Consider the following 14716-nt stretch of genomic DNA (forward strand, 5'->3'; position numbering starts at 1 on the left):
CCAAAACATCATGTCTTCATTCAGATCTTCCAAGGAGTTTAAGCACAATCTTCCAGGGCCAAACTACTATACTCTGTCCACACTAAAAATGCCTTTATTGAAACAATGGTACTTCTTCACATCACTACAGTGAAGAGTTTTCAAAAGCATTACCAGGATGCGTGGTGAGGTACTGTGCAAGCAAAAAAAACACACACTTGCAACCTGGTTTAGCATTTTTAACCACAGAGAGGCATAAATTACGTTATAGATCAGGACTTCCTAGTGAACACTACAGATTTCAAAAGTTGTAGAAGGAAATAGGGAAAAACAAGTTCTTGAAGAGAAAATTGCTCATATTCAGTACAGACCCATTTTCTGTCCTTTAACATATTATAATTTTTGCTTCTTATATGTCAGGAGAGTTTTCAAGCAGGTTAAGTTTCAATTCTTACCTACAGCCAGTGCTGCACTCTGTTCTTGGCCTCCAGTCTGTTTTAAAAGAAAAAGAGATTATGAAAATTCATTCTTTTGCACCAAAAGTCTTAAATGTAATGCTACATGACCTTGTAAAAGCAAACATGCATCTGTTCCAGACATTGTACTATTTTTCTGGATTTACTTTATCAACATAGTCCTGGATCTATATGCCACTGTGACTTTTGGAAATGCAGAACTGTGTTTTATCTCTAGGCATATAAACAAACAGGGAACACAATTATTTGGCAACAAGCGTGCTTCTAGGGAAAAAGGCTGCTGGTGTTAGATAAACCGTAAGAACACATACCCCTAAATAAATTTAATTAGTAAAGAGTCAAAGCTGCAATAAAATACCAGTGACAAATTGTTCCACTTGCATTTCATTTTGCTTTGAAAAGAAAGAGTGTAACACAAGATTCTTAATTCAACCACACAAATTAGCTCTTGAAAAAAGTTCATGGCTTGCATACTGACCTCCAGAGAAGGCATTTTCAAGTCACCACTGAAAACCATTTGCTTAACAAAGAAAACGAGCATTCTTGGACAGCCTCAGTCTGTTACACACATTATTAACCACCATCTTAAGGCTGGTGAAATAGTAATTTTAACAGTACAGTTTAAGGGAGAAGATACGGAGTACTACAGTATCTCATAGAGCTTGAGCTTCACAGGAAATAATAGTGTAATGTTAGCTGGGGAAGGCTCTGAAGATGTACAACACCACAGGCAAGAAGCAGAGTGGAGACCCTACTGAGAACGACCCTTCACAGCCCGCAGAACTAAACATAAGCAGAAGGATGACTGTCAGACACTGTTACAGGCATAGAAATTTATTGCTCCATTCTTTCCTGTGTATGCATCTCTCTCAAAGAGGCTTCCCCCTTGACTAGGATTTCTGTAAGTTTGAGTAGCATCTGCTTTTTCCTTTGCCAATTGACGTCAACTTCCCTTTACTCTCTCAGTAGTAAGCAACAGCTAGCTAGTACTTCAGGAGAACAACTACTTCACAGGAGAAAAAGATGGTTAAGAGCACTATCTTTGCAAAAGCTGCTGCAGCTTCCCTAAAACTCACGCGCTCTCACTAGGCGTATTTTAAATATGGATTTTTTTTCCGTCCTCATGACTGCACACTGCTCAATTCGTGCTTTGAGACAAAGCAACAAACATCAAATACTGACTGGAAAACGTTGGTGCCCTGCAGGTCAGGGATGAACATAACTGATACTGCAAATAGAGAAACCAAAACCAAAGTTAGACCCAACATTACTTCAAAAAGCTAATTTCCTGAAAAAAGTGAAAGGAAAATCAAATAGGACAAAACATTTAAGAACACTAAAAAATTCTACCTAAAAATAAGATTATTTTGGGGGGATTAGTCAAGAGCTCTGGTTAAGATGATTTTGGGTGAGAGTCCAACTTAATTCACTGAGCTGAAAACAAAAAGAAGTCCTAATTCATTAGAATGACCAGACTATAGAAACAAATATGAAAGTAATAGACGAAAAACACCCCACTATAACAGCAAGACTACGGACTTTTTAAAAAAATGTTTCCTAACACTACTAGTTCATTACTAAACAGAAATATCTAAATTTCCAATTGATAAAATTGTTAGAAAAAACCCTAGAATTGCTCAGCTCTCTACATCTTTCCAGACAGAATACTGCACTTATAATCACAAGCACTTACTACCTGCAAGAAAAGTGTGCTGATGCTCAGGTAGCTTGTCCTCAAGGCTTCAATGAATGACTGAATGGCCTAGTAGAGCCATTAGGCAAAAGGGAAGCAACCAGGAAAGCTGAGAATTATAGGTCAGTTGGACTATCATCAATAACAGGCAAAGAGACATTAGCAAAGGAATCCATTAACTGGATTCCTGTCTTTTAGTACCGATGAGCATGCTTTCATGCAGAACAGTTCAGATCATGCTATCAGCTTGGTTTATACTGGCAAGCTGACAGATATTTGATTTTTGTACAGTGTGACTTCACATCATACAATATTTTAAATTTAGAGGTTAGCACTATGCAATATAATAAAGCACTGTCTAAATGGGTAAGAAATTGACTTGCAGATCTCTAGCAGTCAGTGGGTAATAATCAGTCACCATTCATTAAAAGGGCCAGATGTGAAATTAATGGTGTGATGGATTCTTTACACAATTTTTGCACTTCCGTGTGCACACCGATTCAGACCCAAGAGTATCTAAATGAACAATCGCCTCTTGTCAGGTTTAGAGTGCATTACTTGGGTTCTCCCAGTTGGTACAGAAGATCTGCAGAACATCTGAGCTTCCTTCTGACTCATTATTAAGGTTTGGATCTGCAGATTAATATAGAAAGAGTATCAACAGGCACAAGATGAGACGTATACTATATAACTTAATAGCTAGTGAAAATTGAATACTACAGAACCAAGCATTTTTTTAATTGCTTGTGATTCTGAGGCAGCCAAGTATTTAACATTATGTTAGAGAGAAGCAGCTCTAGGCAGGCAAATTACCTTTATTCAATGGGTTAACAGCTCAGAGATTTTGTTTAGCCTTTTTTTAATACCATTTTATGGAGTCAAACGGCAGAAAGATTAATGCATCCCATCCTAGGAATCTCTATTACACAACTCCCCCTTGACTTGCAGCCTAACTTCACCACAGCAGAAGGCGGCCAAAGCTTACACTAACATCTCAGACCAACTACAACAGGAATTCAAAGAATTGTCACAACAGTTGGAGACCAAATGCAGAAAAATGTCTACAGCCATTGGAGAGGGATGGTGAATCATCTAAACTGCAGCTATTCATTTTCAGAAGAAAACAAAACCAAGCATCATTCAGTTTGTCAGAGGAAAAGCCTGTAGTTGACACAAGTCAAATGGTACCCAAATATAAAAGATGCACTAAGTAAACTTGGTATCATTGTGGATAACGAAACTTGAAAAAAAAAAATTAGTAACTGGCTGTAGTGGGTTGACCCTGGCTGGAGGCCAGGTGCCCACCAAAGCTGCTCTATCATTCCCCCCCCACCTCAGCTGGACAGGGGAGAGAAAATATAACAAAAGGCTCGTGGATTGAGATAAGGACAGGGAGAGATCACTCACCAATTACCATCATGGGCAAAACAGACTCGACTTGGGGAAAATTAACTTAATTTATTGCCAATCAGACCAGAGTAGGGTAATGAGAAATAAAAACAAATTTTAAAACACCTTCCCTCCACCCCTCCGTTCTTCCCTTGCACAGCTTCACTCCTGAATTCTCTACCTACCCCCCACCAGCGGCGCAGGCGGATGGGAAATGGGGGTTATGATCAGTTCATCACACATTGTCTCTGCTGCTCCTTCCTCCTCAGGGACAGGACTCCTCACTCTTCCCCTGCTCCAGTGTGGGGTCCCTCCCATGGGAGACAGTCCTTCACAAACTTCTCCAGCGTGGGTCCTTCCCAGAGGCTGCAGTTCTTCACAGACTGCTCCAGCGTGGGTCCCTTCCACAGGCTGCAGTCCTTCAGGCACAGACTGCTCCAGTGTGGGTCCCCCGCAGGATCACAAGTCCTGCCAGAAAACCTGCTCCAGCGTGGGCTCCTCTCTCCACGAGGCCACAGGTCTTGCCAGGAGCCTGCTCCAGCACAGGCTTCCCACGGGGTCACAGCCTCCTTCGGGCACCCACCTGCTCCGGCGTGGGGTCCTCTACAGGCTGCAGGTGGATATCTGCTCCACCGTGGACCTCCCTGGGCTGCAGGGGAACAGCCTGCCTCACCCTGGTCTTCCCCACGGGCTGCAGGGGAATCTCTGCTCCGGCACCTGGAGCATCTCCCCCTGCTTCTTCACTGACTTGGGGGTCTGCAGGGTTGTTTCTCTCACATGTTCTCACTCCCCTCTCCGGCTGCTGTTTCTGTGCCTGCTGCAACTTTTTTTCCCTTCTTAAATCTGTTATCCCAGAGGTGCTACCACCATCACTGATTGGCTCGGCCTTGGCCAGCGGTGGGTCCGTCTTGGAGCCGGCTGGCATTGGGTCTGTCAGACATAGGGGAAGCTTCCAGCAGCTTCTCACAGAAGCCACCCCTGTAACCCCAGCTCCGCTACCAAAACCTTGCCACACAAACCCAATACACTGCCTAACCACTGAATAAGCCCTGCATTTTGGGCATCCACCTCATATTGAACTGATGCTGCTTAACTCGGCAATACATGAAAACAGATTTCAGAAGAGAAAAGCTAACCATTAACTTTCAGTATGAAACCAACATCTTCTGCCTAATCCCGACTGAATTAAGAAGCCTCTACACACAAGCATAAACTTGTCAGCAACTGTCAGTCAAGATTTGCTACAGGAATGGTGATTTTGCAGGCTTTCCAACACTCAGGTTTTCCTGCCTATTAAGAACGGAAAACATTGAGTAGTATGAAAGAATTGACAACTTTGCAATAAGAATCTAAATGACTTTCTGTGTACTTGATCAGTACCTCAGCTTGTCAGGAAACTTCAGAAAGAATTACTGCATAAAGCTTACAACACTTACTAAAGAAAGCTTGCACAGGATTCATGTACTCCATGTGATGTATTAGGCACCCAGGCTTTACTAGTCGTCTTCAAAACAATCCACTCTGCTGCTTTCACAGAGCAAATGTTTAAATTGCTTGTTTGAAGTTCAAACTTGCACTAGGATTTCCCTTGGTAAGTGTCACCAACTTGAACTCTGTGCCAACCAGAGGTGGACTACGGCACAGATGTTCTCAGTCCATGAATCTTAATTGCCCTTTGCATATTGCTGAACAGAACAGAACCTAGCTCAAAGACTACAGTGCTCTGGCAATTTTTAGACACTCCTGCTCTTGCTTCACTTGCAGACTTGAAATTAAGTTTGAGGAAACCACTCCAAAAACTGGTTACTCTTAGAAGCACACTTTAAAACATAAAACCAAGCCCAATCCAAAACAGAACCACAAGGCAAATATATCCCACATCTTGTGGGTAATAAAAAAAGAACGCTAAGAAACGTTTAGTAGTAAAACTTGCTTTTTACTTTAGTAACAATAACAGATGGCTAAGCTATAAAAAATAAATAATAGCTAAGATCATGTTTCAGAGGAAGTTTCAGGGCATCTGCAGATGAACCCATAGTTCAATGCTAAACAGATGCAAACTCCAATGTTAACATCAGTGATTCTAAAAAGATTCTGCTATATCTGTATCGCAATCAAACATTAGATTAAGTCTGTGCAAAGGTAGTCTATCACTACTGCAAAATTACTGTAGTTCTTCATAAGAAAGCAAATCTGCTGGTTGCTTGCTATAAAACCACCTTTTTGACTTCTGGCTGTAGAAAGCTTCAGCTCAAATCTTTCTTCTTCATTCATTTTTATTTATCCTTCAAAAGCTAAATTGCATCTTAAAAGTCTATGAGTTATATTAAGCCTTTCCCTATCCTATATAATTTCTCAATGTTGTCTTATAGTAACTCGTATTACTTGCTACACTCAAACCTGTGGTTTAGGTTTATAATTTAATGATAGAAAGGGTGATCTGACCTGAAAGCTTTCTTAGTAGTTCTCCACCTGTGTTAAACACGTACCAAAAGCATACATTATGTTTTCTGTCCTTTATTCACAGATTAAAATGCATTTATGCCACTGTAACTCATACTATACACAGCTATACTGGCATACAGCTCTTCATACCACACATCCAAACATCGAGCAGCACTCTCAGTTCCACGTGCTAAGTTAGGAGCACAACTAATTACTTGGCATACTCCAAGTGAGGTCCACAAAGCACTGTTTCAGTTTCTGTAAAGCTTAGTCTGAAGATCTGGCTTCCAAAGAAATGTAGCAAAGAGCCATCAGGTTTACTTTGAAGAAAACATTTCAAGGAAGTTTAGATACTGCACTATAGATTAACAAAAAGAGGACAAGGTTATATACATAAACCCGTTTTATCAAAAAAAAAAAAAAAAAGAGGGAAAAACACAGATAATTGAGAAGCCTGTATTGCATAAGAGGATATTCAGACATATACAAGACTAATACTCAGCATGAAAATTTATGTTTCATCCACTTACAAGTATGTTTTCCACAATGAACCATTACCTTGGCTTAGTGGAAACAATAAAATGAACTATCATAATCCTCATTTTTGCATCTTGTCAAAGCTTTACATAGGAAAAAAAAAAAGCCCCAAACTGAAGACCAAGCACAAGTTTTGGGTTTTTTTTTTTAACCAAATCAGAAAGTTAATTTAAATATTTACAAATAATCTCTTTCACTTCTTAAAGAGCATGAGAATATTAAATGTGGGGTAACACGAAGACAAATAAAGACTTTTAGGAAAACAGAGATGGGACTTTTTGCTTTTTAATTTGTGGTGGGTTGGTTTGTTTGTTTGTGAGGGTGGTTTTTTTGGCAGTGGGATGGAGGGGTAGAATTGTGATATTTTAGTCCAGACTACACAACTTCTTGTTTTACTGCAAGAAAAAAAAAAAAAATTTAAAAAGCCTGCAAGAATTACTGAAGCAAGTCCTGTGTCTAATAGTCAATTATTCAAACACTGAACTTGCTATTTCTGGTAGCATATTATCTCCTCTATTTCTTTTGAACCTTAATAAATCTAAATCCTGAAGTGATTTAGTACCAGGTATATAACATGAGCAGAATTTTGAAGAATTCTCTAGCATTCAGGCTGTCACTCCTCAAAAAAGTACTTACATATTCCTAAGCTAGGAAGAGATACTGGATACCTTTACAGCATTAAATGACATTGCCGTTTGCTATCCATTGCATGTTTAACTTCCCTGTGACTACTTAGCATTGCTCTTTTTCTACAGTTGATGCTTCCTTCGATGTTATGGTGTTAACACCCAGCTGTGAAGTATTGCTGAATACCAACCAAGTGATTCAACAGCCTTTTTATCTAAGCTACACAAATGATATAATTTCTTAGGAGTATGGCAGAGTTTAAGACTGAGAGTTCTGACTCAATATCAGCATAACAGAAACAAAACCATACCCTGTCCCAGGAAGTTTGCAGCAATACTCATCCACTTGCATAATAAAAACAGTAAGACAAGAAAAGGTCAAAAGGGCTTTTCCATTCAACGTTATTAGTAGTGTATTATCAGCTCTAAGCAACCCCAAGACCCACAGCCCTATTCAGTAACACTTAAACAGAGGAGTCCTTATTTCTTATAATCTAGATTTCTACGCTCAGGCTGAATCACTTTCCTCAGGACTATACTAGGTCATATGAACAGAAAGGAACTTCTATCATGAAAGGAAACCAACAAGCAAAGAGAGTAACTTACCACCTAAAACATCTTTTTATTGGTTTTGCTGAGTTCTAACCATAAACAGCATCAGAAATTGAGAGCTGAAGCCACAGTTAATGCTCTGATAGGTAAAAGTGTAAGATGAATTTAGACCTAAGCTGATTACACTACAGCTCTAGAAGATCACAGACAGCATCTCTGCTGCTCAGAGGCAATGGATTTGTTTAGTCCAGATTTCAAAGCACACAGATTAGCTTTCAAAAATTCTGAAAAGCCCTTCCTATGGAAACCAACAGCAGTAAGTTTTGCGACATGCTTCTCTCAGACTGAGCAGGTTATAGTGGATACCCAAGCAGTTCGCTTTAACTCCTTCCCCTCAAGGTCCCTAGTACTGCCCCACTAAGCAAGTCTCAGCAGAAGCAGCTCCTCCATAGTTGTAACTCATGCACAAACCAGGAGGCAACACTGTGCAGGACTCTGCTCCGGCCAGAGTAACAACTGTCATATAGCACTAAGGCTGCCTTCAGCTTGCCCAGGAGTGCCTTGAGCTCCACCTACAGGGAAAGATTTTAGTAACTGTTTCAGCTAAAATTAAAAACAGAAGTGGGGGCGGGGAGGGGAGAGGGAAGCTTTTCAGATCAGCTAAACAGCAACATCCAGTAACAGAAGTTTGAGATTATTCTAATAGAAAGAAAAACATGGGTGATTACATGCCAGTAAAAATGATAAACAAGAATACTCAAAACAATTGTACTGATCATTAGCTGTCCAGAAAGGAAAAAACTAACCATGTTATTTTAACCTGTGACCTCAACTGTCTATTGGGTAGCATTTAAGATGGAAGCATGCGCAAAAAATAACAGAACATAGGGTAACAAACGTAAGAGACATAACATGGGGATGTCCGGGCCCAGCTCCTAGGGACCACTGTGTCTATTCAACAGCTTTGCCCAACAGTCAGGGAAAAAAAACAAAACAAAAAACAGAAGCCATACAACAACAAGGTCTTAATTTAATGATACTGAGTCTCAACAGCTGCACACTATTTCTGCTCGATAATTTCCAAAATTAATTCCATGATAAGCTAAAAGGAGGCAACCTGCATCAGGGAAAGTTCAGGCTGGACATTAGGAAAAGGTTCTTCACTAAGAGGGTGGTCAGTCACCGGAACAGGCTCCCCAGGGAAGTAGTTAACAGCACCAAGCCTGTCAGAGTTCAGGGAACACCTGGATGATGCTCTTAATCATATGGTTTAGTTTTAGGTAGTCCTGCAAGGAGCAGAGAGTTGGACTTGATGATCCTTATGAGTCCCTTCCAACTTGAGATATTCTATGATTCTAAATAACAAAACTGCAGTTATGTGGTCAAGCAGTAAACTGAATATTAACCAGATCTGAAGGACTACATGCTAATAGTCCAAGTCCCTACAAAGCTAAAAAAAACCCCCAAAAAACACTCCCACAAAACCTAGAAACGTCCTTTAACAAGCATTTAAGAGTCGTCCTGTAAGTCGGGAAGTGAAATAAGCAACATCTGACATTAACCTAATAGAACAGACCACATAAAACATAATACGAAAGTCCAGTCACCCGTCTCAACAAGCACAGTTTTTCAGTCAAACATCTTTCTGATGAGCAAAGTTTACATACTTTGCTCATCTGTTTAAAAGTGACTTTTCAAAAAGTCAAAACAACCCTGCAATTAATGTCTTTGATTTGAAGGCTCATTGGACAAACAGAATTAAACAGTTCATGTTGTCCTGGGCAACTATTTACAGGTAGAGAAAAATAGCAGCTTTACATTCATAAACAAATCCGCATGGTTAAAGGCTGAAGCAGAACACAGTTTACTAAATGCGCCATTATCAAAACTCACTTTTTAAACTTACTCTACTAACTGTTGCATTAGTACTGCTGCACATAAAGGAAGGATATTTTGGAAGAGCTCTACACCGAATTCTGCTTGATTACCGTAAAAAAACACTCTCACTGATCATTTGCAGATTACTACCATCTTCTATTAGACTTCAAAAAACACAGGATTGCATAAAAACTTTTAGCCCCTCAATCTATTCCCATGGTATCTCAGTCAGCCACATTAAACTAGCCCTAAGATAAAATACAGCTAGTAAATAGGAGACAGCTTAGTTTGGCCTAAAAAAAAATGTCAGCTATTCCTCTTTCTTGCCTTAGATGCCAGCATTAATACAAAATAAATGCATGGTGGTAGAACATCAGTGACATGATCAGAATTTCTACCAAAATATTTTATAGCGAGTGTCAAAACCACAAAAAGGTACTTAACCTCCATATGAACCATTTCAACAAACTCACTTTCACACGGACGACAAACCAATTCAAGAAGCTCTGCTGAACTGCAAATAGAGTTTATAGGCAAATCTACAGCAATATATTTAGAGAAACACTACCAAAGGAGATTGATTTTAACTTGTGGCACAAATGGGAAGTAAAAGTGGTTTTAACTGTCAGAAAGGTATCAATTTTTCTTCATGTATTTACAGTATATAACCTCATTGTGACAGATTATTCTTTTACCCCGATGGTTCCTACATTACCCTACTGTTGGTATCTGGTAGGCTCTGCATGAAAGCTTTTCAGGTTGCTCAGAAGCATTTGTAACTTCACCACTTTCTACGTTGGTTACATAGTTTTCCCCAAATGGAATAAATCCTTCTGAAAGCACACATTAAAAGCTGCACCTTTTTTAACACCTATTTCCTTGTTTAATGGAAGAAACATTTAGCATTGAGCAAAACAAAACAGAACCTTGCTTTATATTTCTTGCAGCACATTTGACTTTATATAAACTTCCCAGACAGCCAAAGCCATACAGAAGTCTGTAACACATGCAATATGGCCTTACTCAATACAGTATCTCTTCTGAATGAAGTCCTTCACTTCTAACCTTTGTAGGCACACAGGTACCAGACAACTAGAAACAAACTTTCCTGCTCCTTTTAAGTTTAACACATATCATGGGATTTGCACTAAAAGACTGACATCCTTACTGAAGAGATTTTAAAGATTCTCCCCACAAGGAAGCACAACATTTAAAGATGTGTCAGACAGACAAATGCTACTCTTATAAGAGCTATACAAGCCACAACAAAGAGTTCTCAAAATTAGTAAGAAAATGACAGGTATGCATTTGCTTCCACTTTGCAAATATAATACTGAAGGTGTTTTCATATTTATTAAAATTAGTACAAAATGCAAAACCTGTTAATCCACAAACACCGCAGTACCAATGCTGGAACAGGACTCCACAACATGTTAATCAGTTTGCGCCAAACACCTCCCCGTCATCATTACAGGGGAACAATTCTAAGTTGCATGGAAAGATTTTTAAATCTTCAAGCATGCAGACAAGTTCAAGCTGCATATGAGAGATAAAGCTATAAAATAAGAATGAATAATTATCAGAGATTATATTCAAAAGCAGGAGATAATTACCGAGATCTTTTCCGAATGACTGATACTCTGGAAAAATAATCCCATACAACTAAAGTTAATGTAAAGAAAGAGAAAAGCTAACACAAGAAAAAAGGGCAAATGCTAAAATGTTATATGTCCTTCAGTGTCCGTGATAATGGACAGCTGAAACATCACAACCAAAAGAAATACCACCTGGATAAAACAGGCACGCATGTCTTATACAACCGTTTGGGTTAGTCTGCACCACACCAAGGTCCAGCTGGCTTAATATTTCTATCTTGGCACTAGTCATGCAAGACCCAGACACACTCTGCCCCAAGGTATGCGGTGTCCGTGTGTCACACTCTCTTTTCAGCATATTACCAGAGCTGAGGGCCTGTGCTGAGACCCAGGTCAGGTTTAAAATGTGGTAGAGTTCAGTGTGCTCTCAGCTCATGTCTTCCCAGACCAAAGTTAATGCTGGAAACGGCAAATCAAGTTTGTGCAGCACTACCCCCAAGCTAAAAAGCACTTCCTGGTCCTAAAGGAAATGCTGAATTAAGACAAATACTTTACCACAGTTAGAGACGAAGAGCTATTTTCTAGATTTACCCAGTTTCACTCAGCATGGCCATCCTGTTAAACTGCTCTCTCAGAGAGAAGGTGGGGTGATGATGGAGTGGGAAGGGAAGCTGAAGTAGGGAAATCGACAGAGGACCCCTCACTGCTAGGCTAATGAGATTTTCAATTTTCTGTATGGAGCAAGCTGTGCACTCCAATTTAGTGACAGAGATACAGTATTTGTTCACATCATATATGATCAGAATAATCTAAAAGATTAACTTAAAAATTACTATCAGATAATTACAGTGTGGTTCAAAACTTGTGTTGGTAATACAGTGCTTTGGTACCTCAAATTGTGACATACTACATGCCACACGTTGTTTCTCCTGTAAATTGAGGGACATGCATTTTCAAACTGAGTACTTGGGAAGGAGTCTCATACACATTTTACTTTCAGGAGCTGCTATTTTACAGACCCAGGCAACAAAGCTCTTGAAATTATCGTTCACAAATAGCTGTACTATACAAGTCATTTTTATATAAAAAAAGACTACATAAAGTCAAACATTGTTTTCACTATGTCATTTCTGACAGATGCATATTATTGACCACTATAAGCCTTCAAAACTTTTCTATCATTAACCTAGGTTTGGCAGAGTGGCAGAATAACAGAACAAAGTATTTTAGTATTCTCTGTGAACCCTGGATCTTAGCAACAGCAACACAACTTCATAAAGTTATCCTCGATTGCTTATAAAATTTAGGCAGAATAACTGGCTTGCGAAGACTAATAAAGCATCTGTAAATATTTGGGTCATAAAAGTTTAATGTTTCCTTAGTGGCTAGGATGCTGCTTCTTTTCACATTCATCCTTGGACCCAGCTGCATCACCTCATTCTGGGCTAAGAACCCTCTCCTGACATGAGTTTACTTAGCCCTGTAGCTCAAATGGTAGCAGTAAACAGAAGGGTAGAATTCAAGCTTTATAGAAGGTATATTTTAAGGTATAATCACAGAGGAAAACTGAATGAATATTTAGTTTACAACTTTGTGGATGTCTTGCGCCATGCCGAAGACTGCTACTTCATTTACAACATTAAATATTTGAGAAGTGAGATATAAATCTCATACCTACTATCAATGTGCATATGATTTAATTATGTCAAGGCATACTCAGATGTCCTAAATTCTCATGTTTCCTTGTGATTGCCTTGTAACAGTGTAGCTCAACCTCTTAACTTATGGGCTGGTAAACTCCTACTAAGTGGTCATAGCTCTTCACTGATGATCCTTTTACCATTCTGAACCTGCAGATGACTTTAAATGCCTGTGAATTACAATACATCCTTAATTTTATCATCATATATTATTTTCAGTGAAAATTGTGCCTCAACAAACACCCATAGAATAACTACAAGCACGTTAATGGCATCTTCCAAAGCACCTGGACACTCAAACTAGCATGCTTAGCCATGTTCAACTCCTAAACTAGATTTTGTTAAAGTTTCCTTTTTTCTCTCTCTCCAGGCTTTGAAGCATCAGATTTGAAGTTTCAGTGTTTGCACTATCACACTTCGAATAGTCTTTATATAGTAAGAGGTACAAATACATTGTATTAGTCTCAGTGGAAAAGGCAAATAGACAATGTTAAATGTCCCACTACAGAAAAAAGGCTAGTCTTTTTTTCTCTCCTACTATGACAGAAGGAATTTAATCACTTTGTATTCCAGTTTAAATACCCACGTTATCCACTGCTACTAAGCCTTTTGTCTGGTAAGCTACAGTTAATTACCACAAAAAAACCTCAACAAAAAAACCCAAAAAATCAAAAACCAAACCAAAAAACTCATGAACTACTTCTTGCTTTCAATAGAGCAAAATACTTTGTACTCCTTGGCCTCAAATGTTATGTAAAACATAAAAGAAACATTCTATAAGCAAAGACACCTAAGGAAGTGTTTACCAGTTGGTAGTATCTTCTTGCAGTCTTAATAGAGAACTCCCTTCCTCAGATTACGGATGCAGCAGCTCGTCTTCAGAATCTGAAGAAAAAGAATACCATTAAACATAAACAATACACAGTATTTCAATTACATAAGCCAGTGCCAGAGGTAAAACAAAGTTAATCCTGCAGTGCCAAGGAACCTACATAAATCTTCAGGAATGCAAATAAAACATGCCAATTTCAAAAACACTTGTGATTTTATGGAAGTGACATTGTAAGGATACCACTCCATTTGCTTGTAAACTCTTCTGTGACTCAGTAAGGCAAGTAGCTATCCATGATCACAAGCATCAGAAATAGAGCACTGCATCTCAGCACTACTAAGTTACACATAGTTACAGCCCAAAAAAAAGAAAGCATTACATCCCTGCATTACTGAGCCAAGTTACACATAATTGCAGCAGAAAAAAGTAGGTCTCGGTTCAAGTCTTATTTACAGTATCATATATATTGCACGCAGGGAAAAATGCTTCAATGCTACAGTTTTCATCAGTTAAAGACAAATTTGGCCAATGGCAGTTTTTACCTTTCTGAACTTACTCCAGGATTACTTAGATTTCCTGCTTCAAAATTAAATTTCTGGTTATAGAAAATTAGTATACGTATGGTCAGACAGAACAGCATTTCCTATGGAAATGTGGCACTGAGATCTATTACAAGCATTTGAAGGGTGTTTAAGTTCATTTGGAGTAGGTTTATCTAGCAAACAGTCTACCTTTTTTAGTACAGTAACTGGATGATGAACTGGCCAAAAATGGCACCTTTCTGCTGTGGTGAAAGGTTGATAAGCCTCTTCCATTTGGGGTTTTGTAGGCTGCTTCTGTTTCAGGGATTTCAGCTAATTTAAATACTTGAGTGTCGTCACTTAACCTATCTCCAGTAAAACCACTGTTGCTCCTACTTCAGGTATTGTTCCTGGTATCAGAATCCACCCTGTCAATATGTTGCATCTCAAAGTTTCTTTTAAAGAGTGATCATCCCATTTTATACTACAATTC

The 14716-nt window shown here is 39.0% G+C and overlaps 1 protein-coding gene across 2 annotated transcripts in view; it reads right to left on the reverse strand.

Annotated features, from left to right (window-relative positions):
• The window catches only part of CYRIB (CYFIP related Rac1 interactor B), a 101831-nt gene that overhangs the window by 29288 nt on the left and 57827 nt on the right, over window positions 1–14716 (reverse strand). For both annotated transcript variants that reach the window (XM_052787457.1, XM_052787455.1), the window contains exons 2-3: window positions 13677–13755; window positions 435–471 (exon numbers count right to left, since the gene is read on the reverse strand). The gene's annotated coding sequence lies outside the window, so the exon portion shown is untranslated. The remainder of the gene's footprint in view (window positions 1–434; window positions 472–13676; window positions 13756–14716) is intronic.

The sequence above is a fragment of the Harpia harpyja genome, chromosome 5 (assembly GCF_026419915.1).
Source record: "Harpia harpyja isolate bHarHar1 chromosome 5, bHarHar1 primary haplotype, whole genome shotgun sequence".
Classification (NCBI taxonomy): domain Eukaryota; kingdom Metazoa; phylum Chordata; class Aves; order Accipitriformes; family Accipitridae; genus Harpia; species Harpia harpyja.